Source organism: Mastigoproctus giganteus, chromosome 11 (assembly GCF_048544385.1).
Source record: "Mastigoproctus giganteus isolate SK-2022 chromosome 11, ASM4854438v1, whole genome shotgun sequence".
Classification (NCBI taxonomy): domain Eukaryota; kingdom Metazoa; phylum Arthropoda; class Arachnida; order Uropygi; family Thelyphonidae; genus Mastigoproctus; species Mastigoproctus giganteus.
Genome location: NC_143585.1, coordinates 62,357,254 through 62,382,976, shown reverse-complemented (window position 1 = coordinate 62,382,976; position 25,723 = coordinate 62,357,254). Strand labels below are relative to the sequence as shown.

At 36.1% G+C, this 25,723-nt stretch overlaps 1 protein-coding gene across 1 annotated transcript in view; it reads left to right on the top strand.

Annotated features, from left to right (window-relative positions):
• The window catches only part of LOC150078055 (amidophosphoribosyltransferase-like), a 55,350-nt gene extending 48,191 nt beyond the window's left edge, over positions 1-7,159 (top strand). Inside the window, exon 8 of the mRNA XM_090384446.1 lies at positions 7,048-7,159. The gene's annotated coding sequence lies outside the window, so the exon portion shown is untranslated. The remainder of the gene's footprint in view (positions 1-7,047) is intronic.
• Positions 7,160-25,723: the final 18,564 nt, after the last annotated feature.

Here is a 25,723-nt window from a genome sequence, read left to right as displayed (position 1 = left end):
GGATCCCAGGATCACACTCAAACAGATGTACTACAACATCTCCAGTTTGTCCTAATTGCAAGGAAGATCATCCTGCATATTCTAAAAATTGCGAGTTATGGAAACTTGGGAAAAAAATACAGAAATTTAAAGTTGAAAATAAAGTGACTTATCAGGAAGTGAGACAACAAATACTGAAAGATACTCCTGCATATGCACATACATATGTAAATGTTACAAAGAAATATTGTTTGGTTGCTACACAAACCAATGCCTCAGTTCCACCTAACATATCACTTGCTGAATGGGCAAGAACTCAGCTTTCAGTTACTCAGTCATCTTTGAAGCTAAACAACAGAGACCAGACTTGTAATACTCCAATTTCCATCATCCCCTCTACTAGTGGCATCAAGTCCCAAAGTGAGACCAGGATGGCAAAAGCTGAATTTTCTACTAAAAGTCAAATTAATACTGCAGAAATGGATGTAGATGACAAAACTCAACAAGAACCTATATTAGAAATTTATGCCGAAGAAGATATGGACACTGGACGGCCTACCTTTCCTAAAAAAGATAAAATTAAAATAGATCGCAATAAGCCTACTGCCTCTAAAAAGCAACCAGATCATCCTACCACTAAAACTAAATAATGAAGTGTATTTTACAATGAAATTGTCAAGGACTATGTACTAATACAGATGAACTTTATGACCTAATCTGAGATTTTAATCCAGCAGGCATTTGTTTACAGGAAACATTTTTATCTCCACAAGTGACTCCCTCAATAAAGAAATGTACTTTGTACAGGCATGACAGGAAAACAGAAACTGCAGCCCATGGAGGTGTATTTCTGTTTTCTGAAACAGCCCTTCCTTGCTTGTGTTTCCCAAAAATTACACTATATAAAAATTCAAGTCTAATATCAACACATATCATCTATCTTTGCAGCTTTCAGTCCATGCATGGTACTAAATGCTGTAGGTTTAGGGTTTTCTTGAAAAAAAAAAAAAAAAAGAAAAGAAAAAAAATTACTTGATACTTAGGTCTGCTATCTAAGACCAAGATACCTTAATGTGGCTAAGGTAAAGAAAGCCCACACGACAAGAAGCATGCAAAAGTTCGATGAAATTTACTGGTAAAAGTGGCGCCTCCGTAGCCAGGTGGGAAGGAGCAGCAGTGCGTAGCACACGCTTCTTGATTAGACCGGGGTTCGAGCCCGTCACCACCAAATATGGAGGATGCGGAAAGGTCAGGGAATGACCACCGCATATCCCGGAGCAATATGGCCTTAGTTGCTAATGCTCCTAAAAACCAAACAACAAACAAACAAACAACTGGTAAAAGTACTTTGCGGTAACAGTATTTGTATTGTTGCTCACTCGGTAAACAGATGGTGGGTGTTATCGGTCTGGAGTAGGAGTTGAATCCCATGTGAGCTTGAAACCCTCCCGAAGTGGAGGGAGTAACCTGACCTTTTTTTCTTTAGAATCACTAATTGAATCATGAACAGAGTCATATTGGAAGTTCTGGCGTCGTAAAAAATGTTCGTAACATAGTTGCACTGGTAAACGTTTTCAAAGTTTTCCATGCTTCTCGTGCGGGCTTCCTTTACCTTTGCCTTTTTTTTTCTTAAAAAACAAACACTAGTCCACCAGTGATTCTAAAGAAAAAAAGGTCAGGTTACCCCCTCCACTTCAGGAGAGTTTTAATCTCCCATGGGATTCAATTTCTACTCCTGACTGATAACACCCACTGTATGTTTACTGAGTGAGCAACAATACAAATGCCGCTACAGCAAAGTACTTTTACCAGTAAATTTCATCGAACTTTTGCGTGCTTCTCATGTGGGCTTTCTCTACCTTCAATTTTTTACCTTCAGTTTGGCTAATGTTAAAAGAAAAAAATTAAATCATAAAAATAATTTTTTGATTATTCTTATCATTTTCATGACTTATTCTTGTCATCATTGTTATTTTTATTTGTACGATTTCATTTTATTTTGAATGTTAGGATATCTTGGTCGGTAGATAGCTGAATTGCATCTTTTCCTGTAGAGCCAAAATTGTAACATTGATTTCCCAAATTAGCTTTATGGTATATTAGTATTATTTTTTCAATAATAGTCTTGAAAATATTAAATTTAAGTGTGGAGTGTTGTTAACAAGTTTATTATGCCTGGAGCTAGAACTAGTAGAACTTCTTTCTTAAGAAATTGGTAAATAAATAAATCTTTATTTGTCCTACCAAATTTAAAATATAGGTGTACATTGGTAAGTGACAAATTCCCTTCACGGCAGACAATGCCAGGGGATTATCATAAAATGCGAATAAAAGAATGTCTAAAATATACAAGAAAGGTTAAATATACACGAAAAGATGACATTTAAACTACATTACTCTTCACTACATTTCTGTCTAGAGTCCTGGCAATTGTAATACAAAAGTTCATCTTAACATCACATCCACTGATCAACTTGTGCGAGATATACAATTGCGTACACACAGTTCTTGACAGAAATTCGCACAACTACTAGGCAACAGTAGCCTCAGCGAGCCACACTGCGGTTTGTTTCCTATATTTTGGGTCTTCTATGAGCCTTAGTAGGTCAATTCCGATATGTGTTAGGCACTGAATTGATTCTAACGCACTGGCGGGTATAAACCTGTCGGCCATCTTCAGTCTGTTGGTCTTCATTCTCAAGAATTTTGTGCCTCTCAATGCAGATGGCGGGATGTGCCACTCACAAAGCTGCCAGAAGCATGGTGATGATATTGTGCCAGTCATCATTTTGATTGTAGTTATTAATCGTTTCCAGGAAATGATGTCTGGTAAATGCTGCAGTTTAAGCTGTTCAGAGAGCTGCGTGGTCCTTAACTGTTGAGGGAGGTGGTGCTTATGGTTTGCCCACTTCAGCAGCCAGAATTCACTCGCATATATTCTCCTAATGTGGGTAGGGGTGGCTGACGCCCACAATTCAGCGCCATACAAAATTGCTGAATACACTGTGGTTCTTAAATATCGTGCGGTTGTTGCAGTCTGTTTCACGTGCAAGAGGTGCTGTTTTGTTGCCCAATGTAAGTAGTTCATTTTCTTTACAATCAGGTCAATATGAGAGTTGAACGTAAGTTTCGTATCAAATGTTACTCCCAGATCTCTATGCGTCTCAATAACTGGGATAGGTTTGCCATTAAGTTTCGGGTGTACGAGCGTAGGCGATTTTTTTGAGCAAGTACACCATGATTACAGTCTTCTGCGGATTTAGGGCCAAGCCAAATTTGTCCAAGTACACGAATAAGTTCAGAAGCTTATAATTAATCTGCTCACACAATGCCCTGTTGTTCATGGACGGTTGGATGGGTGTTAGGATCTTAATGTCATCTGCATAAGTGCATACATCATCCCTACCATTGCAGAACGGGATCATCATGGCGGTAAAGAGGAGTCCTGATAAAACTCCACCCTGTGGAACTCCTGCATGGAGTTGGCGTTGGAGGATCTGACTATCTGTGCGGTAATAAATGGACCGACAAGTAAGTAGGGCCTGTAGGAACTTCAGCAAATTTCCTTTTATTTGGAAGGCGTGTTGGAGCAGATGAAGTAAGGCATGTACATCCAGACTATCGAAGGCTGCTTTTATATCGGCATAAATTATTGCAATTTCCTTTCTGGCTTGGAAAGCATTTAGTATCGTGGCCTGAACTGTGAGGAGGTTAGTTATTGTTGATCTTGCAGTCATTGAATAATGAATTTGTTGAGGCTGCCCAGCCAGTATCTGATTCGACAACTTTGGCAACAGAGCTTTCTCCAGTACTTTTAACAGGGTAGATGCAGTAGATATTGGCCTATAGTGCTCCACAAGGTTAGGCTTTGTAATTTTCGGCATTGGAATTACAGCGTACTTATTCCAGTTCTCAGGGAAAACTCGGCAAGCAAGGATAGAGCTATAAATTGCTTGGAGTGGTTCAATTAGGTAAGGACTAAGACACTTTACCATGAAGTGGGGGACTCCATCAACTGTGTTAGTTGGCCTGAGGGAGTTAATACTCTGTATTAGTGCTTCTTTAGTTATAGGAACAGACTCCATCTCATTGTAAACTAATTGATCCCACTCAAACTCCCTGACTTGAGACTCATGATATATGCTGGAGAATCTGCTGATGTGGTCCATCCACGCTTCTTTGTCAAGCCCCTGATTTGTGTCACTTTTATGTGTGCAACGAGGTAGCTTTCCCCTGTCAAGTGTGTCTTTCATGTAGCGGTTGATTGCTCTAGATTTTTCCCTATTAAATATTGCTCTGGCCCTCGAGTAGTTAATTCTATCTTGTGTGTCATTAGACAGTTTCCATTTTCTGTGCAGAGTTTGCTTTAGTTTAAACGATGTAGATAGGCTAGAGTTCCACCAGGTTTTAGATTTTGATGACATCCTTACTACTTTGGAAGCCGCAAATTCTGTAATAGAGTTGATCCAACTTGTTAAGAGAGTTGTTGCAAATAAGGCATCACATTTGAGTAGACATTCCCACGGGATACAGCTGGCAGCAAATAAGCATTTATTTGGGTCCAGAAAGGCTGGCGAAGTGACAAGCTGGCTCTTCATTTTTTCTTTGACATTGAAGTCCACATACGGTAGCATTATGAGCATTGCAATTGGGCTATGATCGGATGGAAAGAACATTTCGGGGGGTACATCAATTACCAGAAGACAGAATTAGGTCAAGTCTATTTTCACCTCTTGTAGGTTGGTCATTGATAAGAGAGATGGAACATGGCTGTAGTTTATTTAACATGGTGTCCAGTAGGTTATTGAACTGTGGTGTAAGGTTGAAATCTCCACATACTATATGGGTGGCTGACACATGTAATTTGTTGAGAAGCCAGTCTACTACATTATTTATCATTTCTAGACTAGGAACAGGTGGAATGTAAACGACTGCTATATCCAAGAGTGCTGAGTGGACTTTTAGAGTGACGAGTAATGCCTCATAAAACTCTGAATCTGAGTAGGCGACCGAGATTATTTGAAGTGCTATGTCACGTACAAACAGGGCTACTCCTCCACCCCTCGCTACAGATCTGGATTTGAGGTAGGCATTGTATCCAGCAGCGTCAGCAGCGACCAGAGACTCTTGATGTGGCTGGAGCCAGGTCTCTGTAAGACAGATAACATCAGCAGACCGTGACAAGAGCATTTGTTCCAATGTGTCCAACTTGTTTCGTATGCTCCTAACATTCTGATAAAAAATCTTCCCCATGGATAATGGTTTTATCTGTGTTCTAGTAGGTCTTCTACGGGGTATAGTCTTACTTTGTGTCATGTGTCGGGTAGTGACTATTGTAGAAATTCGATTGACATCTGAATGGCGATCCGGTAGCGGTTCAGTATCCTGTGTAACTGACGGGGTACATATATTCTGCGATGGTCTGGTTTCCTTCCTTTGGCGTCATACTTGTGAGTTTGTGGTTGGCTTACTGGGATATACATAGCGAGGTAGATTTAATCTCGGCTGGCCGTTGTGATAAAAAGGTCTGATGAGAGCTCCCGCTGGCCAGAAGGAAGTGGCGGCAACATTATTAATATCTTTTTCGTCACACTCAATTTTGAAGGACGCATATGTGGCTGCCCTCTTCAGTAGGGTGACTCTTACAGTTATATTCATGAGTCGTAGGCATTCAGACACAATTTGGTCTGGAGTAGTCTGAGGGTCGACTCGGGAAACAAAGATTGCTTTAGATTGTTGGATGGGTCTTGTGATCATGGGTTTTATTCGAGAGGAGAATGATGCACCTGACAATCTACCATAATTGTTATTGGTAGGGTATTGTGTACCAGCTGCCAAGATGGAGTTGTTTCGGCTGTACCCGCTACGACTAGATGTGTAGGAAGGGACGGGAGGTCTTTGAACAACTTTTCTTTTGAAGAAAATTTCATTTCTGTTCCCATATGATTTGTTATTCAGTCTATTCGGCATAAGGCTACTGAGACAGTGTATAGCATTCTGGATTGGCGGGGAATCCGGCAGACTGGTATATGAAGTATTAGCTTCTTGATACGGCCACTCAGTAACGTCTTCATTGAGGCAATTTGCCACTGGATTATTTGTTGTGGATCTGTCGATGCATGGTATTATCACGATTTAGATTATTAATTGACCTTGTTTATTATTGTTAATTTTTGCACAAGTGTCAACTTGCATGGCTTAAAATAAAGTCTCTTCTGTAGAATATTTCAAATTGTTTGTGATGGCAACTTTCTTGGACTGTGAGTGAAAGATTCACAAACTCCTGTTCATCAATCATGTCAGCCACATTTGCTTATCTAGCACCATTTCCTTGTTAACTGCACAAAGAGCTGTTCTCGACAAAAGAGGTATGCCGTTCATACAATGTTCCTCGAGGGTGGTTATGTGTAGTATTTTGTATGGAATTAGGACAATGTAGCCAAGTAGTCAGGAGTGGGAGTGCAGTAGCACACACTGTTTTGATTGGAGTGGGGTTCAAGCCCATGACTGCTAAATACGATTAACATTTATATTGATTGATTTATTGTAAACTCCACTGACCTGGTGGAGTTTACAATAAATCAACCTTTTTTATACTCTGGCACAAGATTGTGCCGGAGTATAAACAAGGTGGGATTAGGACAAGGTGGGCTAATAATCCCACCTTGTCCTTAAAGTGGTAACTAAAAATAAATGCAGAGAGGATTTATATTGCACATATAGCATGTATTTTACATTTGCATTTTAATTACAGCTAAACAGTATATTTTTTAAGCTGCAATCACCCTGTATAATTGCAGTCAGATAACAAGCATAGTCTGCAATGTTCTGAACCTTCATTTCCATTTTTTTTTAATATGCAGTACCAACAAGTATTAACTCATCATGATTAATAAAATTGAAATATTCAGTAAATGGTATGATAACATACTAGTGGCAGTGTTCAAGAAAATAAGAACAACAAGTGCAGATATTAATGGCAATGATTAATTAATGTTTATTCAATTTATATAATTTATATATTTATATAAAAATGTTTGCTAAGTTAATATATTTTTTATTCCTTAGATGAACACCTCATTTTTGCAGGGATATTTATTTTGCCATAATGAACCACTTATGTCCCAAATTGCTGCCTATATTCAAGTTCAAAGCAGGTGAAAGAAGAATTAATTTTCTCTCTCTCATAATTCAGGATAACAAAACAAATATTGTTAAGATTTAATTTTTACTACTGAAAAAAAGCAGCAGCTATTGTATATAGATCTGATATTGTAAATAACTGTAAATAAATAATTTTATATTAAGTATTGAGAATAATTTTAATTTATTTACTGGATATCAGGATTATTATTCCACACTGTTTTTCTCAGTAGCTACCGTGGGGGTGAGGGAAGGTAGTCTGGACCTTGAAAATGGTTCTGTTTCACAGAAAAGTTTCATTTTTCAAATCATATAAACATTTCATTGAATTTACTTTTTTATTTCAGTTATTGTCATAGCAAAATGTTTTTTGACCTCAGTTTCATTTATTAGCCCTTTCACAAACAAGTTTTCCAAAAGGTGCATGGACTCACTATCGTGAATCCATACACATTCGGAAAACTTTTTATCTCTACTAGCAGAGTTCCTTTATATCATTGATATAACCTCACGAGCTGTAATTATATCTTACTTTCTGCCCTGCCCAGAAAATTTTTGGTAGTGAGTTTTCTGCTATGGTCTGGTTCTTTGGAATGAATTTCTTCATGGAATTTTGAGCAATTTTAAATATCAGTTTGCTCTTATTTTGTCTTTATTACTGGACATTAGAGTAAAATTATTTACAAAATCCAAATCACATTTAAAAAATAAATTGCAAAAATATACACACAAAAAACTCATTACCGTTATTATTATTATTATTAGTATTATTTTTAAAATAATAATAATTATTGTTATTTTTATAGCAGTAATTTCCTCTACATCTTTATATGTCACATATAAATATATATATTGATAAAGATGTATATACTGAATATACACATCTTTATATATTCAGTTTCATCAGCTTTTGGTTCTAAATTCCAGAGAAGCTTTCTGCTTTAAGCCCAAATCAGAAAACTGAGACTAACAGGTGCAATTTCCTCTATTTTCAGAACTATTTTTGTGCTACCATCTATTATAAACTGCACATACTATTACTTGGAAACACAGATAAGAGATGGTTTTTTAGTTTTAAAGAACTTTGAAAAGTGTAAATGTGATTCTTTAAGCCCACACATGAAAAACATAAATATGTATTACTCCTGAATGGGTTAATATATATCCCTTTAATACTTTTGTGTTTTATATTCTGAAAATTCATTGTCATGAAGAAGATAAAGTTGAGGCAAAAGACCCTGAATCAAAAGTATTGGAATTGGCAAAGTGATACAAGCTTATGTATGATCAGCAAAACAAAACAGAACAAACAAACAAAAAAAAAACCTTGTCTAAGTTATTTTTTAAATTTAGATAAATTTCCACATCCATAACAAGATTAGATGGGAGTCATATTGAGGTACATGAAATTTCATCTTTGGCTAAAGGAGAATTTTTCCACATCTATTATTTAATGAAATTATCTTCTTCCAGTTTAAATTCATCGGCCATTGATTTTTTATGGCGACTTGGCATCTTAGTCCATATTGCTCCAGTCTTTTATGTCTATAGAAGTACAGTCAGTCCTCATATAACACGTGTTTGCACAACACGAATTCGATCATACACGATTTATAAATAGGGGAACGATATCTTATATAACACGAACCGAATTCACTTATGCACGATTTGACTTTGTGTTTACAAGAAATGGCAGTCGAACGAGAATCACTCCAACCAAATGCAACACGATAGGAATGAAGAGAAGATTCTGAAAATGTATATATGTTTTTTATATCGGTGAAGGGGAAACACATTTCACCATAATAACGTAAAACCAACACAATTCCAGCAATCGGTATAATCGCAAATGCAATTAGATCGAGTTTACTACCAGTTTATAACAGATTCCACTAGCAGAAATGCAACTGGAAATTGTTTTTATTGTTTTATGGTAGTAACCCCTAGAAATGTGCTTTAGTAAAATGTGAGGTGTTGATAGTGTATCTCTCTCTGCCTTTACGGTGTTGTTGCTTATTCAGTTGCTACACACGCGCAGCTTTGTTTATGTGTATCAAGCATGCCTCCTCGTTTTGTAATTGTGCTTTATTCCCTAAAAATGAGTAAAATTAAAAGGTGTGAAAAGGAAGCGTCCTGGTGAAGACACTGCAGATTCAGAGAGAAAAAGAAAAGTAATATCGATAAACAGTAATATCGACTGGGTCAAAAATTCTTACCCGGGAAAATTTATAGTGACCTCATACTATGGTTTATGGTCAAAATCACACTGGCCTCCAACCCACCGGGGTTTCCCGGTAAGGCTTATGGCTAGTCTGCCTCTGTCGATAGAGAAAAAAATATGAAATTGTGAAATGCTTTGAGCGAAATGAAAGACCATGTGATATTGCACGTGTTACAGACCTAAATGAGGCAACGCCGAGAATTACGAAGAATGCAGAGAAAATAAAAACAACTTTCATAGCAGGAACAACTCAAAGTGTAATTAAAATCCATTAGATTAAGACACAAAGAATTGGAGGAGATGGAACGGCTGTCATCTGTTTGGATAGAAAATCAAACAAAAAACAAGTTTGCTTACGATAGAAGCAAAAGCATTAGCAATATTTTATTACGTAATAGTCGTAATAAAATACTTATGTATTTTATTACGATTATTTATTGTGTTTGGTAATGTTTTGGTTACAAATGTGTGTTCAATCTTGGGTGGTCGGCACCTAACCCTATTTTTCCCATAGGGCCTGTTGTTTATATTGCACAATTTTGCATTGCACAAGGGTTTCTAGGAACACAACTATCATGTTATACGAGGAGTGACTGTATGTTTACTGGCTGATTTGCATGTTATGTGGGCTGAAAAACCTGGAATAACTTTAGGAAGTTATTCCCCTACTCCCAAGATTGTCCAGCTTCAGCCCAAGTGAGAGACACTTGGAGAGGTGAAATTGGAGACATTGGTGAAACATTATATTATCATTGGTGACCTTTTGTGGATGTAATCTGAGAAAGAGTAAATATATCCCTCAATGTTTAGTTTCTCAACTCTTTTAAAGCTTTAAATATTGTGGTGACTATATTTAAATAGTTTTAAATATAGTCACCACACAGATGCCTGATTTACAAACATAATTTTCAAAACTCATTTCTCTTTTTTTGCCCACAACTAATCTTGTTCTTCTCTGTACCCTCTCCTGTTCAGAATGTGGCCTAGTTCAAGTTTTTTTTATTATCAGTTACCTTGAGTTTGTTTGCTACCTAAGTAAGACATTAACCTTCATTTACCAATAATTTGTATTACCATTGTGATGTGTACACTCGTGGAATAAATGACAGTTTTGGATGATAATGATATTCAACTGCCATTTTTCATACCATGGGAACAATATATCTAGAACTTATTGAAGTAGTGCAGTGGTTCCCAAACTGTGGGGCCTGGCACATTGATGTGCCGCGAGATTAGGAAAAACACTATCAAGTTCAGTGGCAATTACTATTTAGATGTGCCGTAAATATGCATCTTTTGACTTCAGGTGTGACTTGAGTGACAAAAGGTAGGGAACCACTAACCAGTACTACTTCAGTGGTTCAAAACTGAACCACTGAAGTAGTATACCCAGACTATTATTGTTGTTAATTTGGATTTACTTCAGCAAACTTAGACATTAGATTTGAAATATCAGTAGCACACAGGTCACAATTTCCACTTTTTTTTATATAGTGAAGAATCTGCTATAATGCACTTTCAAAAATAATAACACTGCCTGTTGAATCATATATATAATTATATTATAGCACATTCACAATTGGTAATTTATTTTTTGAGCCATTTATTAAAGGCCATAAAATGCAAGGTAACTAGACTTTTGATGCATCAGCAAAATAAAAATAAAAATGATCTATATAACCCATATACCTTTTATCATACTCTTCCCGCCACCAGAAATTACTTATCCATTTAAAGTTTATCAGACTGTCAAATTCAACCGCTCTGAGGACAGTTTATTCCGTTGGTCAAAAACACGTAGGCCAAATGTGAACTTCCTGAAATCCAGTCTTAGTTTTCCCTCAGCAGCTTATATTTATGCCACCCTAGTTTTTCTATCCCATTTCAATGTAAAAATTCCACCGTCATTCAGTCCCCTTTCAATTCCTGCCTTATGCCACAATCAGATCCTCTCTAGGATTCCTTGTTTCCAAGCTCTGTAAATCACACCTTTGCAATCTCTGTTTGTATGTTTCCATTGTGGAAGAATTAGAAATGATTGATAGATTTGCACCTGTAGTCAGAATAATTTTATTCTGACTACAGGTGCAAATCTATCAATCATTTCTAATTTGACTGCAATTGTAATAAATTGTATTACTGATATTTCAAAAGAACAAGGATACCAAGAGGACTTACCAACTGATAAGGTTGTTCATCATTCCTTTTAGCTTTTTTGAGAATTTTTATACTTCAAATTGCTGTGTATATGTAATCACCCTTCCCCCAAGAAGCTAATAGGATAAATATTTTGATGTCAAAAAAACAAACAAAAAGTACCATCCTAACATACTGTTCATTTCTTAATGATGTTTTTAATTTAATGTTGCCTTACCATCTTGTAATGTAATCAAGTACAGTCTGTCCTCGTATAGCACGATAGTTGTGTTCCTAGAAACCCTCGTGCAATGCAAAATCGTGCAATATAAACAACAGGCCCTATGGGAAAAGTGGGGTTAGGTGCCGATCACCCAAGATTGAACACATTTGGAATCAAAACATTACCAAACACAATAAATAATCGGGTAATTTTAATCGTTATAAAATACGTAAGTATTTTATAACGATTAAAATACGTAATAAAAAATAATATTATATTTTTTTATTACAATATAATAAATAATAAAAAATATTTATTTTTTATTTAAATAATAAAAATTTATTAATAAAATAGTAAAAAAATTATTATATTAAATAAAATAGTCGTAATAAAATACTTACGTATTTTATAATACGTAAGTATAAATTATAATACGTAAGTCGTAATAAAATGCTTACGTATTTTATTACGACTATTACGTAATAAAATATTGCTAATGATTTTGCTTCTATCGTAAGCAAACTTGTTTTTTGTTTGATTTTCTATCCAAACAGATGACAGCCGTTCCATCTCTTCCAATTCTTTGTGTCTTAATCTAATGGATTTTAATTACACTTTGAGTTGTTCCCACTATGAAAGTTGTTTTTATTTTCTCTGCATTCTTTCTAATTCTCGGCGTTGCGTCATTTCGGCCTGTAGCACGTGCAATATCGCATGGTCTTTCATTTTGGTCAAAGCGTTTCACAATTTCATATTTTTTCTCTATCGACAGAGGCGGACTGGCCATAAGCCTTACTCGGGAAATCCCGGTGGGCCGGAGGCCGGTGTGATTTTGGCCATAAACCGTAGTATGAGGCCACTATAAATTTTCCCAGGTAAGAATTTTTGACCCAGTCTGCCTCTGTTTATCGATATTGCTTCTTTTTTTCTCTCTGAATCTGCAGTGTCTTCGCCAGGACGCTTCCTTTTCACACCTTTTAAGTATTTTACTAATTTTTTGGGAATAATTACAAAACGAGGAGGCACGCTTGATACACATAAACAAAGCTGTGTCCGTGTAGCAACTGAATAAACAACACCGTAAAGGCCGAGATACACTATTAACACCTCACATTATACTAAAGCACATTTCTGGGGATTACTACCATAAAAAAATAAAAACAATTTCCAGTTGCGTTTCTGCTAGTGGAATCTGTTATAAACTGTTAGTAAACTCGATCTAATTGTATTTGCGGTTATATCGATAGCTGGAATTGTGTTGGTTTTTACGTTATTATGGTGAAATATGTTTCCCCTTCACTGATATAAAAAACATAAATACATTTTCAGAATCTTCTCTTCATTCCTATCGTGTTGCGTTCGGTTGGGGTGATTCTGCGTTCGACTGCCATTTCTTGTAAACACAAAGGCGAATCGTGCATAAGCGAATTCGGTTCGTGTTATATAAGTTATCGTTCCCCTATTTATAAATCGTGTATGATCGAATTCGTGTAATGTAAACACGTGTTATACGAGGACCGACTGTATAACATTTTGGAGAAATCATGTTATAATAATCTGCAATACCAGTTGTGCATTTCACCTATATTTGACATATTAACTCAGTAAATCCACTAGTGAGCCGATTTCTATGCATCTTTTTCCGCACATCTATTCTACAACCACCTTTCCTCAATTTGAATTTATGCCCTTCAAGTACATAATCTGAGCAAGAGGAAGAATTCCATCAGCATTTACCTTGCTCAAACCATTCAAAGCCTTAAACACCTCAGTCAGAACACTCCACTTCACAGGTGCCTAGTCTCTGGACACTGCAATTTGTAGAACTGAAGCCTTTCTTGGTAAGAGTGCTCCTTTGTTCTCCTCACCAATCTTGTCAGGCCACACTATAGCTTGACCATTGCCTTATAAAAAGGGATAATCACTTGCTAACAAAATTCCTGTATATCATTGACAAAACCTCACGAGCTGTCCTGGCAGCCTTTTATTAACCCCAGGTCTTTTTCACATTATCTGCAAAAGTATTACCACCATAGAAAGAGTATTATTTTTATCATGGAATCCTGATGCAAATGTCATCTTTTCCTAAAAAAATTGTTAAATTTTAAAGCAATTTATTTATTATTATTTTTTTTATTTTGATTTTATGTAGGCAAATATATTTCCATCCACTGGCAGTTTGCATTGGGAGTATCTGCTTCATATCTTGACAAAGTATTGGTGTATAGCAAAACACAAAATGGGTATTGAAGACTTGTCAAATTAAAAGTACATTTATCTGCAGTTTTTTCCAATAATTAAAAAAAAAGTAAAAAAAAAAAATTGTACATATTCATACATGCTAGAATGGTATTTGGATTTCCAATTTCCACCTCACTAGTTAATACCCTAACTATCCAGGAATCAAAAAAGATGGTTAAATTTGTGAGTTGACAAATCGTGAAAACACTTCAAGTGTGATATTTCAGTTTCCAGAACCTTTATAAAAGTTTTTAGTGTAACTGTTACTGGACGAGATTTTTAAGATGGCACACAGCATTAAATTTTTCAACATTAGAGCCTTCTCAACCATTATGATGATTAATTTGGTTTCCACTGTAGTTATACTTTATAAATTATTATATTATACAGAGTATCTGAGTAGAACTTTTTTTTTAACAATAATAGTATAATATAATTTTGAAATGAATTAAACACATTATATAGATTGTTGAAAAAACTAATTTATTGTCATGTAGTAAACACTCATTTTGGCTATAAATTAGCATTTTAATAACCTGAAATTTACTGCTAAGGTTTAATAAAATTAGACTTAAGATAAAGGTTTAAGGAATCAGAACATTTGTTGTTTAGATAAATTTTGGTAAAAATTTAGGCATTTTGGCAAACTCAAACTCAGCATCAGAAGTATCTGCTTCATATCTATTCACAGTATCAATTATGCTGTTAATATTTATTGATTTGGAGTTCAAATGATTCACCCATTAGTTAATACTATATAATCATGAGGTTTGGTTAAGTTAATTACTTAATGCTGTTTATTGATAATATTAAGTTTAATTTGGTTTTGCTTACACAACAAAAATATTGTTTTAAAAAAAATAAGCCAGATAAAAATCAAGTTTTAAAAAAATTGGGCCAATATGATTACAAAATATATATTAAAAAATGTTTTGTAATGAAAGTATTATTTCATTGCGATTTTTTTTTTTTTTTTTCACTTTAACTCTGTGCAGTCTATTTTTCACTTATTGATTGGCAGATGTGGTATGCTAATCATATTACATCTCTCAGTTTGATTGACATGTAAAGTGATAAATTAATGAATACCAAGAAACACTGAATTTGGAAGGAAAAGTAAGCTGATGACAGACTGAACTGTGTGTGTGTGTGTGCCATCAAAAGCCACCAATCATTGAACATTAATAATATATAATTGATAGCCCAAGCATTTACTAATGTTTCAACCTTTGCTTAAAATTTTAGACATTAACCCATGAACAAAAATGTGATCAAATATTAAGTTATAAATAATCTCATCTTATAATTCACATTTCTGTTAATAATAATTTCATGTTATATGTAAATTTAAATTGGTACACATATCTCCTGTTTTAAAATTCCTGGAAATTCACCTTGTTGTCAACTACAAAATTCAGCTGAGGGCTGGTTCCCAGCCTTCTACATTTTGAATGAGTTTTGAGTTTGCATACTAAATGGTCATACATCATCACTAGAGTGGTATTATTCCTTAGGAGCAGTTCAAAACAGTATTGTGTGTTAATGAAGATTTTTTCGCCACATATCAGCACAGTTGATCAGAAGCACAACTCCTGTGGTAGGATAAATGTGAATGAGATGTGGCGATTTCAGCTAACGTCAAACATGGATCTGATTAAGTTCTATATTACATTGTCAAATGGCATGTAAAAGTGCTGTTCAAAGTATGTATCATAATCCTTGGAACATGACAGTTACTTTCTTAAATGCCCACATGATCTTGTTTCCATCAGTCATCATATATGACAGATGGTCTGAAAGAATTTGAATTGTATAATGAACTGGTATCTTCTTGAGGACTAACACTGACAATCATCATTGGTACATGACGTAGCTGCTGTAGAGAAACTGGAATTTCTTCAAATTTTGCCTTCTTCAGTCGATTAAGCAAGTTATTGGAGCTGATAGCAACAATGCGAAATGGTAAAGGCAGACGAAACACAGTGAAAGGAATTCCACCTTTTCCTGAAGTCATATTTTCTGGAAGATGTGCCATGACCTTTAATGCAATTGGAGATGGAAATTGGGAAGATTGAGCTTTTTCATAATGGCTGTCCTCAAAATCATAAGTATCAAAGGTGGGACGTTGGTTGAAAAGCTTCCTTCTATTTTTATTTGAAGGGCGTCTGCCAACTGAAAAATAATTTCTAGTACCAGCACCAAATTGCCTGGGTGGAATTTGTCGTTCTGTAGGATAATTCATTTCTGGTGGAAATTGAGTAGGCATATCAATGAAAAGCAGGTCATCTGATGCTTTTGCTTCAAGGTCACCCTTTTCTATGCTTTTTGGTTGATTTTCCATGTTATTTGATGAACACTCCACCTTGATAGCCAGAAGACATGTCAGTACCAGAAACTAAAAATAAAATAATAAAAAAGAATATCAAGGAGGATAGTTGTAATTCATATGTCAACAGTGTATAAATATTATAACAAAACAATATTCATTGAAATGATACTCTTATTGTTTATTACAAAATATCTATAGCCCAGATTAATGGTAAAAATTTACTTTAATTATATAGTAATCACATTGTAAAAGTAAAATAATAATACAAGTGGTGTATGCACTGTTCTGGAAAATATTAAGAATTTATAATACATATGATTGCTGGATGAAATATACATATCTACAGAATGTAATCTATCAAGAGATATGCAATAGGATCAATAGATTTACTCTGTTGGCTGCAACAGTTCAGATATAGATTCACTTTGTGTAGCAAAACTTTCAACACAAGCACTTTTGGATCATTATGTATGTCTTGTCAAAAAGTAATCTTCATAGCAGCATTGACTATCACAGATAGTAAATCCTGTGGTAGCTCTTTAACCTTTGGAAACATGCTAAAATTACATAATAACATAATAAAAGTTCTGGTAAATATCGTAAGTACTGTATATAGAAAACATTAAGTTTAATTACAAATTAACATTTTTTTTTGAGAAGTGATGGACCATTATCAGCTTTAATGATTTGTATCTTCAATATTCAATCCCTCTCTCTATCTCTCTCAATATATATACATAAAATCTATCTGATACCATTGTTAGCAATTAAGTAACTGGATGTGAGTGTGGACATATTTAGATTACGAATGCAAGACAGAAAGCCACAATTGTTTCAATATATTTTATTTGTTGGTGAAGCAGTTAGTTTTTATTTTTTTCTGTTATCTTCCAAATCCATCCAGTTATCTGTTTTTTCAGTTTTAATTTCCTTACCCATGTGATAATACAGGTGGGTAAGGAAATTTGCCAGATTCATTTATAGTTTTAAGTTGTGTTAGCCCACTTTTTGTTTTTTATGTATGACATCAGGTTAGGTTAAGATATTCCCAAGCAGTCTTGGGAGTAACTAATATGAATAAAATCTGTCATCAAAGTGATTAATTGACTTATAAATCATGTCAGAGTGGCCAGTGAACCACCATCAGAAAAAACGGTCAGAGAACAATTAGGTTATGTATGAGCAAATTTCTTGTGTGACAGGCTGGGTTTTTTTAATTACATAATATGTTACAGGTTGTCTCAACAAAATGTGTTATAACAAAGACAACTAGACCAATTGTGTGATAAATGTACGAGTTAACAAATGCAAAGTAAAAAAGTTTGATTTTTTCACAAACTTCAAGGTAGCAAGATAATCACATTATTAGCTAAGTAAGGAAGGAGATAACAAAATTGTATGATGAAATATTAAATAAATCAGTATGGGGAAAGTTACATTTTTAACAAATACAAGTGAGAGATAAAGGACAGCACAGATTTTTATAGGGTATTTGAGATCAGACATTTAATAGTAGTTGCATATATTTTTAAGAAGATGAAGTAACATAAATATGTCAATATCATGATCATGACTTGCAGATGATAACTCTGTAGCAAGAGGTTGGAGAAAGACTGCAATGCCAGAAGTATCTATAAACTAAGAGAGCAAATAGGAGGAATCAACCTTGGAATGAAGGATTTTATTTGTAAATGGAGCTCCAATATGCTTTTCAGGCAGCTAGTAATAACAAGCTACATTTGCATAGGTGCAGATAGTCTGTATGATGATAGACTGAATTGGTTGAGAAAACAAATGTATTTAACAAACTGAGTGATAATACTCTGTCTGGTGCAAGTTGTATGAAGAAATATTACATCTGAAAATGATGCAAGATTATTCTTAAGCTGCCTAATTATTGGGGTAATAATGAGGATCTTTACCCTATGGTTTTAATGCAATATGCAGCCAGACTTAGTCCTCTAACATCTGGCCAGGCAGTGCAGAGCAGCACAATCTTAGTTGTGGTACATTGCCTGGCTACTTTATCAGGACTATAGAAGTTTGGGTTATATGCAACAATCTGTAAAAGTATGATAAATCAAAGGAGTCACATGGTGTGTGTGTGTGTGTGTGTGTGTGTGTGTGTGTGTGTGTGTGTGTGTGTGTGTGTGTGTGTGTGTGTGTGTGTGTGTGTGTGTGTGTGTGATGTGCACAGGAAAGCACTGTAAAGCTGTGAGATCTGATTATTGTCCAAATCAGGTCATTGGCAATGAAGAATAGAATCCCAGACTTCCAGAGAGGTATGATTGTTGGTGCATATTTAGCAGGTGCTGCAGAGAGGACAGATTCACTTCTTAAGTGTTCAAAAACTGTATAATTTACTGGATGGAAAAACATTCAGGAAACATCCACGAACAGATGCAGCTGAAAGTGTAAGGGTGAAAACTGATGTTCTTGACATTGGAGTGGATTAAAAAGTGTAATTGTTGCCAAACAATGGAATAGTTAACTGTGCATTAAGTTTGGGAACATCACAAGGCAACATTACTTGTACCATATGAAAACCCCTACAAAGAATGCACTAATGGAGTAGGAACCTTCTCCAAAGTCACTGATCTTAGATACCAAATTAGAAAATATGGCTGTGTTGGTTCCAGGAATACCAAGGATTGAACTTAAAGGCAAATCAGGTGATTTATGCTTTCCCACACTGATGGAAGTGTGGACATATGGAAGAAATCACACAAAACACTGGAATCAGCCTATTGTGGACCAACATACAGGTTGCTGGAGGTGTAATGGTGTTGGGAATGTTTTCACTGCATACACTTGATCCAGTAATCTCACAGGAGATCACCATGAATGCCAATTGCAGATCAAGCACATTTGGCAATGTTGGATATTTATCCCTATTGACAGGGGTGCTTTCAGGATGACAATGCAGCCATCCACTGTGATGTGTGAAAGATTGGTTTGAGAAACACAAAAAACTCAAGCATCTGTCTTGGCAAGCCCAATCCCATTGAACATCTGTTGGATGAAATGGAATGGCGTGGTTCATCAATACAGTCCTCTACCCACATTACTCCAGAAATTGAGAACATGAATTATGATTGGTTGTTACATGAATGGTTCACTATTATTTTTGTCACTTTACAACACTTAGTTTACTCTGTGCTACATGATGGAATGGAAATAATTTGGTCCACCATGCTCAGCTCATAGGGCTAATAAAGTGGCCAGGCAATTTAGCCAGAAGTTTAGCTATCATGGTGCAAGAATTAGCAAAGTGTAAGTGCACATGAAGATTGAGGGACTCTCGGGTCTGTTGCAATAGAACATTTTTTACAAATATTATAAAAGAAAAGCTATATCAAATAATATTGTTATATAATATAGTAGAGAGCTGCCATATGTTATTTCTTACATTTCTGGTAATGGTGGCTAATGCTGAAAGATCATTTAATATTAAAATTAAAAATAGAAGGCTACAAAAGAAGTTCTATAGTGCCAACAAGATTAAATGATTTTGCTGTACTAGCTATTGAACACAAAATAGCTACCAAAATGGACCTTAAAAACTAATTAGTGATTTTACAAACATAAAGGCAAAGATGAATTTTTAATAAATAAGTCCTTATTTATTAATTTTTAATTTTTTTTTCTAATTTTCAACAGCTTTTTATAGTTTAGATTAGTTGAATATTACTTAAAATGTACATTATAAATAATATTTTTATATAATGCATTGCACTGGCATTTTATATTGAATAAAAACAGATAGACCATTTAGTGAACTTTAGGCCCAAAAATTATAGCAATGCCACTGAATGTAGCTATGGAGGTTTAGTGCTGCATGTTTTCTAGCTAGCTACTACCTTCACAGCTGAAATTGTGATATGATCAGTATTTTCTTCCCTGTGTAAGAATGGCACACTATGGCCATAGTTGCCGATGCACCTAATAAATTCCTAAACCAACAACAACTGTATAAGGAACTGAGTTCTAGTTATAACAGGCAGATGTTTTATGGTCTTTCACACTATGGCTGAGTTAATCTTTGGCAAGGAAGGAAATTTTTTTTTTTCTTGAAAACTGTTTTCTTTTATCTCACGAAATAGGCAAAACTTGCCAAAAAATTTACACAACCTTCAGACTCCTGCTGCCTTATACAGGGTGTTTCATTTAAAAGGCACTGGGTATATCTTGCTTATTTTTAATAATTTTAGGCTACTTGTCTGACATTTTTTGTCATATTTTGGGTGGAAGTTTTGAATTTGATATTAAAATTGAATTAGTATTGCTCTTAGATTTTATGATTTCTAAATTTAAATTTTGCCTGTTCAACTGCTTTTTTCTCAGTAGGAAAGTTTTCTCCATCTTCAGTTTTGTCTGAAAATGTTATAATTGTATTTCTGGAAAAAAAACAACTCTATTTTCTTTGAAGGGTAAGGGGGGAAAAATCGGTTTTGGCACAGGAGATGCATCATATAACTACATTGGGTCACTGACAGGATGAGAACTGAGGCCGTTTTCACCAGGTGTGGGGAGGGTGGTGATTAATATGTAATCCAATTTTAACATTATATTCAAAAAATTTTTAGCCCAAATATGACAAAAAAAGAAAAGACCATAAATAAAAGGGTCCAGATGACAAATAGCCTAAACCTAAAAATAAGCTCAATGGATCCCAGTGCCTGTTAATTGAAATACTATATGTACTATGTATCCTTAATTGGCTCAGTAAGACACCTAAAAGTGAACCTTCCCTTTAAAAGTGTCTCTCAAGTAGAGCAGAAGCTGAGCATATTTAATAAGCTTTACATTGCTTTGATGAATTGCAGTCATCAACTGATTTACTAAAGCATTGTTTTCATTGCAGACCCTTGGGGAATTTTTCAATCTCCTGAATTGCTGTTCAGTTCATACTTTTGTGGCCTTGTTTAGAACCAATCTGTACAAGAATATGTTCCTGTGCATTATTGCTTCGCCTTCTGTGAGCAATTTGGTTACTGTCAGTCAAATGTATGTCAGTTAATTATTTTCTCCATAAGCATGATGTTATAATGAGCGGCTGAAAACACTTTTTTGAGGTTCCAGATGAACCTCAAAAAAAAAAGTATTTTCATCATATAAATGGATTTGAATAGTATGTTAGCATGGAAATAATAAACGTATGTAAAATATGTGGACATGTGTTGTGTCTTACGCAAGGTGGCCCCTAAACGTTAGTTTATCTCCGCCATGGTTCTCTGTAATGATATACAAGACTCTATTCAATGGCCAGAAATGAGTGTAGTGTTATGTTTGCATAGTGTGTGTGTCGGTGGCGTAGGCAGGCAAGGCAATTTTTCCGGCCCGGAGGCCCTTTAGAGGCCTGGCATCTTTGGATGTCTCCTCTTTTTTGCAATTTTCATTAATTAAGTAATTAAGTAGGGGGGCCCATGTGGGGATGCTGTATCAGCTCAGCAGAGGAAAGTCTACCACCTTTATTGATTTTACCACGGATCCTGCTAACACCTATTCCAGCGAAAAAAGCAGACTCCTAACCTACTTACAACAGACCTGGCAAGCCAGATGGTCTGAATCCACCAAAGGGGCCATCACCCGCAAATTTATACCAGACATATGCAAAGTATATCCCAAATCACCATCCTGGTTCTCCCCAGGCCTTCTAACCACATACCTCCTAACAGGGCATGGTGCCTTTCGCAGTAAACTGAACCTTCTTGGACTTTCCGACAGCCCCCTTTGCACCTGTGGTGCCCAGGAAACCTGGGATCACTTGATGCATGACTGCCTACTATATGATGACCTCAGATCTCTCATCACACAAATTCATTTCATCCCTAGAGATCAGGAGCAATGTCTCCTGGAAGACCACCATACCTACACAGCCTTTTCGAACTTTGCTCAGAGCCTCTTCACTAGGCAGAAAACCCTACCACAACCACAGAATCAGACCCAACCAGACAATGAAACGGCCTAATCAGCCATGTGTAAAGACCACTACTTGCTTCAGCATACTGCAATCCCCGTGAAGCCTTTCAACCTGCACAATAATTGTGCCTTTACAATGCAGTCTCAACATCACCTTCATCTACCATGACTGCCGCTCCGGCTTCGCCTCCCACCAAGTTGACTCACCACTGAAATGACTCCACTATCTGGACGGGACTTCTTTGTCCCAGGATTGACACTACTCGGATTTGATCCTCTCTGATTGACTCTACCAAATATATCTTCATGCAGCTCACTACTGAAATGACTTCACCACCTGGACGGGACCCGTCTGTCCCAGGACTGCACTACTCGAATCTTACCTTCTCGGACTGGACTCTGCCAACTATGACTTCACGCAGCATTGCTGCCAATGCCATGTGGCGATCCTGAACCCGTGCTCCCTTGCACGGCCCTGTTTCTCCCCTGTCCTGGCCGGGAGGAGGTGAAGGTCCCCTTGTCTCCTCCCCACCACCCCCTCTTTCCTTCTGGTGTGGCATGGGCTTGCCTCACTGATTTTGGGGTCATCTACTCTATCGACCCTATACTTCTGTCTCTCACCCCCCAGCCTTTAGTCTCCCCTCCCCCTCTAGCTTTCCAACTAGCGTTCATCCCATGTCAAAATTATCCTAGCCCTACACCCAAAATTCTAAATTCCACACTGTATAACTTAAAACTCCTTGGCCTGACCCAACCTCTAGTGCACCCCCCACTTTTTTTTTTTTTTTTTTTTGGTCCTAGCCACTGAAATCTCAGGAAATTAGGTGGCAGGACCTGCCAGAGTACTTATTTAAAAATACTGGTGTACCTGGCTTGCCTCCACGGGGCTAAGTGTGGGCAACGTTGGGCCTCAGTAGGGGTCCAGCGGCTAAATAGCCAGATGAACAACGGTACACGACACTACATCCAACAATATCCATACACTTTTAAATCTCTGGCCTTTACAGTGTTCTGTAACACGTGACAATGTAGACTACACGGAGATGGGGTAACCCCTGGTGCCGTTAGACCCAAAACACACTTTACACTTTACACTTGTGGGGGGGGGAAGATTTAATTGTTTTGATGTAGATATTTTACCTTAGTATTTATATTTTATTATTTTTATTTGTTTTGTATGTATATTAATGAATATATTTATTTTATTTATTTTATTATATTCGTATAAATCCCCTTTTTTATATTTATCCCCACTTGTGCATCTGACTACTTTACTTCAGAAAATTCCAAGTTCTAGGGGAAAATCTCCTTGATGAGTTTAATTCCCTTTGGATAGGCTTTTTCTCAGAATAACAAAGAGACACACAAATGTTGTATAATAAAAATACAGTTTATTGGACACTTTTACATAGATACATCAAACAAAAGAAATTTATTAAACTCATGACCAAATAGATTTAATTTCATCTTCTTATAACAATGTAAATGAGCAAAGTAATTTGCCTATTGAGCAAACTCAAGGAGGGCTATTTCCTTTACATAAATCATAAACAACTATCTCCTCTTTTAAACTAACAAAATGTTTCTACTTCCTCACTCCTGAGTTCAATTGACTTTCAAACGAATCTATTAACATTCTCCTTTCATTACAAAACAATTCCTACTCCAAATAGATAAAGCTCCGATACTCTTAATTTCAGTATAAATCATTACTCTGTTTTCTAACAGATTATAGCCTACAACCTTCTCTAATCAAGGTAATTATTACTATCAATTTCTACAATTAACTACTTGCACATTCGGGGGTTACTGACATCCATCTATCCCCTTCCAAAATTCATACTTAGTCATTCACTTTTTTTTTTTTTTTCTACCAAATATTAACAAGTATCAATCACTTCAAAAATTTTATATCTATTCCCTTCCAAAATTTATTTATGTATATATATGACTTGCCCTGGGTAATGTCCTTCAGTTCATATCATTCACTAACTTATTCATTACAATATAGTACTACTTATACATATGTGTTCAATCAAAAGTTCTGATAAATTGGTTATCGAGTGTCTATAATCGATGTGATGGTGAGAGTACTTAAGCAAACTAATCACTTACTGACATAACTTGGCAGACTTCACGGTACATCCTTCTCTAAGCGAGTAGGGGATCTTTCTATCTGGGTCGCATCTCACAATCACTGGGGGAGTTCGACAGAAGATACTGGATTCCTTCCTGGGTACTTTTTTTTTTCTTTAAGGACGCATTAATTTCATCTGATCAGAATGGCTGTACTCTTTTTGTCCGGCTTCGGATTTCATCAGCTCCAGCGTACTTGCTCTCAGAAATATCAGGCAATCTCGTTCCTTCATAATGGAGTTGACTCCTCATCTACTTTAAGGATCTTGAAAAATTTTCCCTCTTTCCTATGGCACGTGTTCATCTCTCACTTCGAAACTCAGTCTACTTTTGACTGACTGTCTGACCGACTTCTGCGCTCCAACTTCATCTTTCCACTTACTCGACTGCTTCTCTCACTAACTTATTAGATCAACGACTTAACTGTTCACTTAAAGCTTATCTACCCCTCATACTGACTACACATTAAAACTTAGCCACTTTTCTCCACCGGCTACTCTATCTAAAAAAACTCATTCCTTTCTTTTCTTCTCCAACTCTCATCTTACTGCCCCACTCACTGACACTGACCCACTCTCATCTTACTGCCCAACTCACTGACACTGACACTCTTTTTTTGTCCGTCTCCATCCACAATTTTTCTTCCGAGTTTGTCACGCCTTCCTACAGTGGTTCTACCAATCTCCTCCTTCCTATATTAATTTTTATCCTTTCATTTGTTGGCAGGTCAGCCAGCCCTGTAGCATGTGATTCACAATACCCCTCTCCTTTTTTTATTTCCTACCTATTGACATCCGTTGAGCTCTTTCATGTAGGCCGAATGCATCAAAACAACTCCTTCTGTGTCATCACAGCTTGTCTCAAAAGCACTTCAGACAAACCACAAATGTGTCACTGGAGACCATCGCGTCTATTTTTAGAGGCTTGTGTGTGCGTTTTGCCGAATGCGTTTCCGGTGAGTGACTCCCCATAACTATAAGTGGTTTGTTGCGCCGTACCTCCTGCTGGGCTTGCTATAATATTTTCCGTCAGTTTTCTGTTTTGACGGATGTAAAGCTAATTTTACTGTTTTTCGTTCTTCCTACCTTTTAAGTTTTACAATCCTTACTGGATAATTCTTGTTTATTGAAACTGACGCTATTAACATTTCTCCCAACGGCAAGAATCCAAAAAGGAAAACTAACTTCAGAAGTCAAAAAAAATATTTTATTTTTGTAAGATTTTCAGATCTTACACACTTTAATTAAGTAGGGGCCCGAACATGTTCTTTGCTGCCGGCCCCGAAAAAGGGTAGCTATGCTACTGGTGTGTATTGTTTAGCTGTTTCTGGCCGCTTGGCTACTAGGAAGGCTTCTTCCCAGTACCCGTCCACGCCACGAGGAGGGGCCCAACT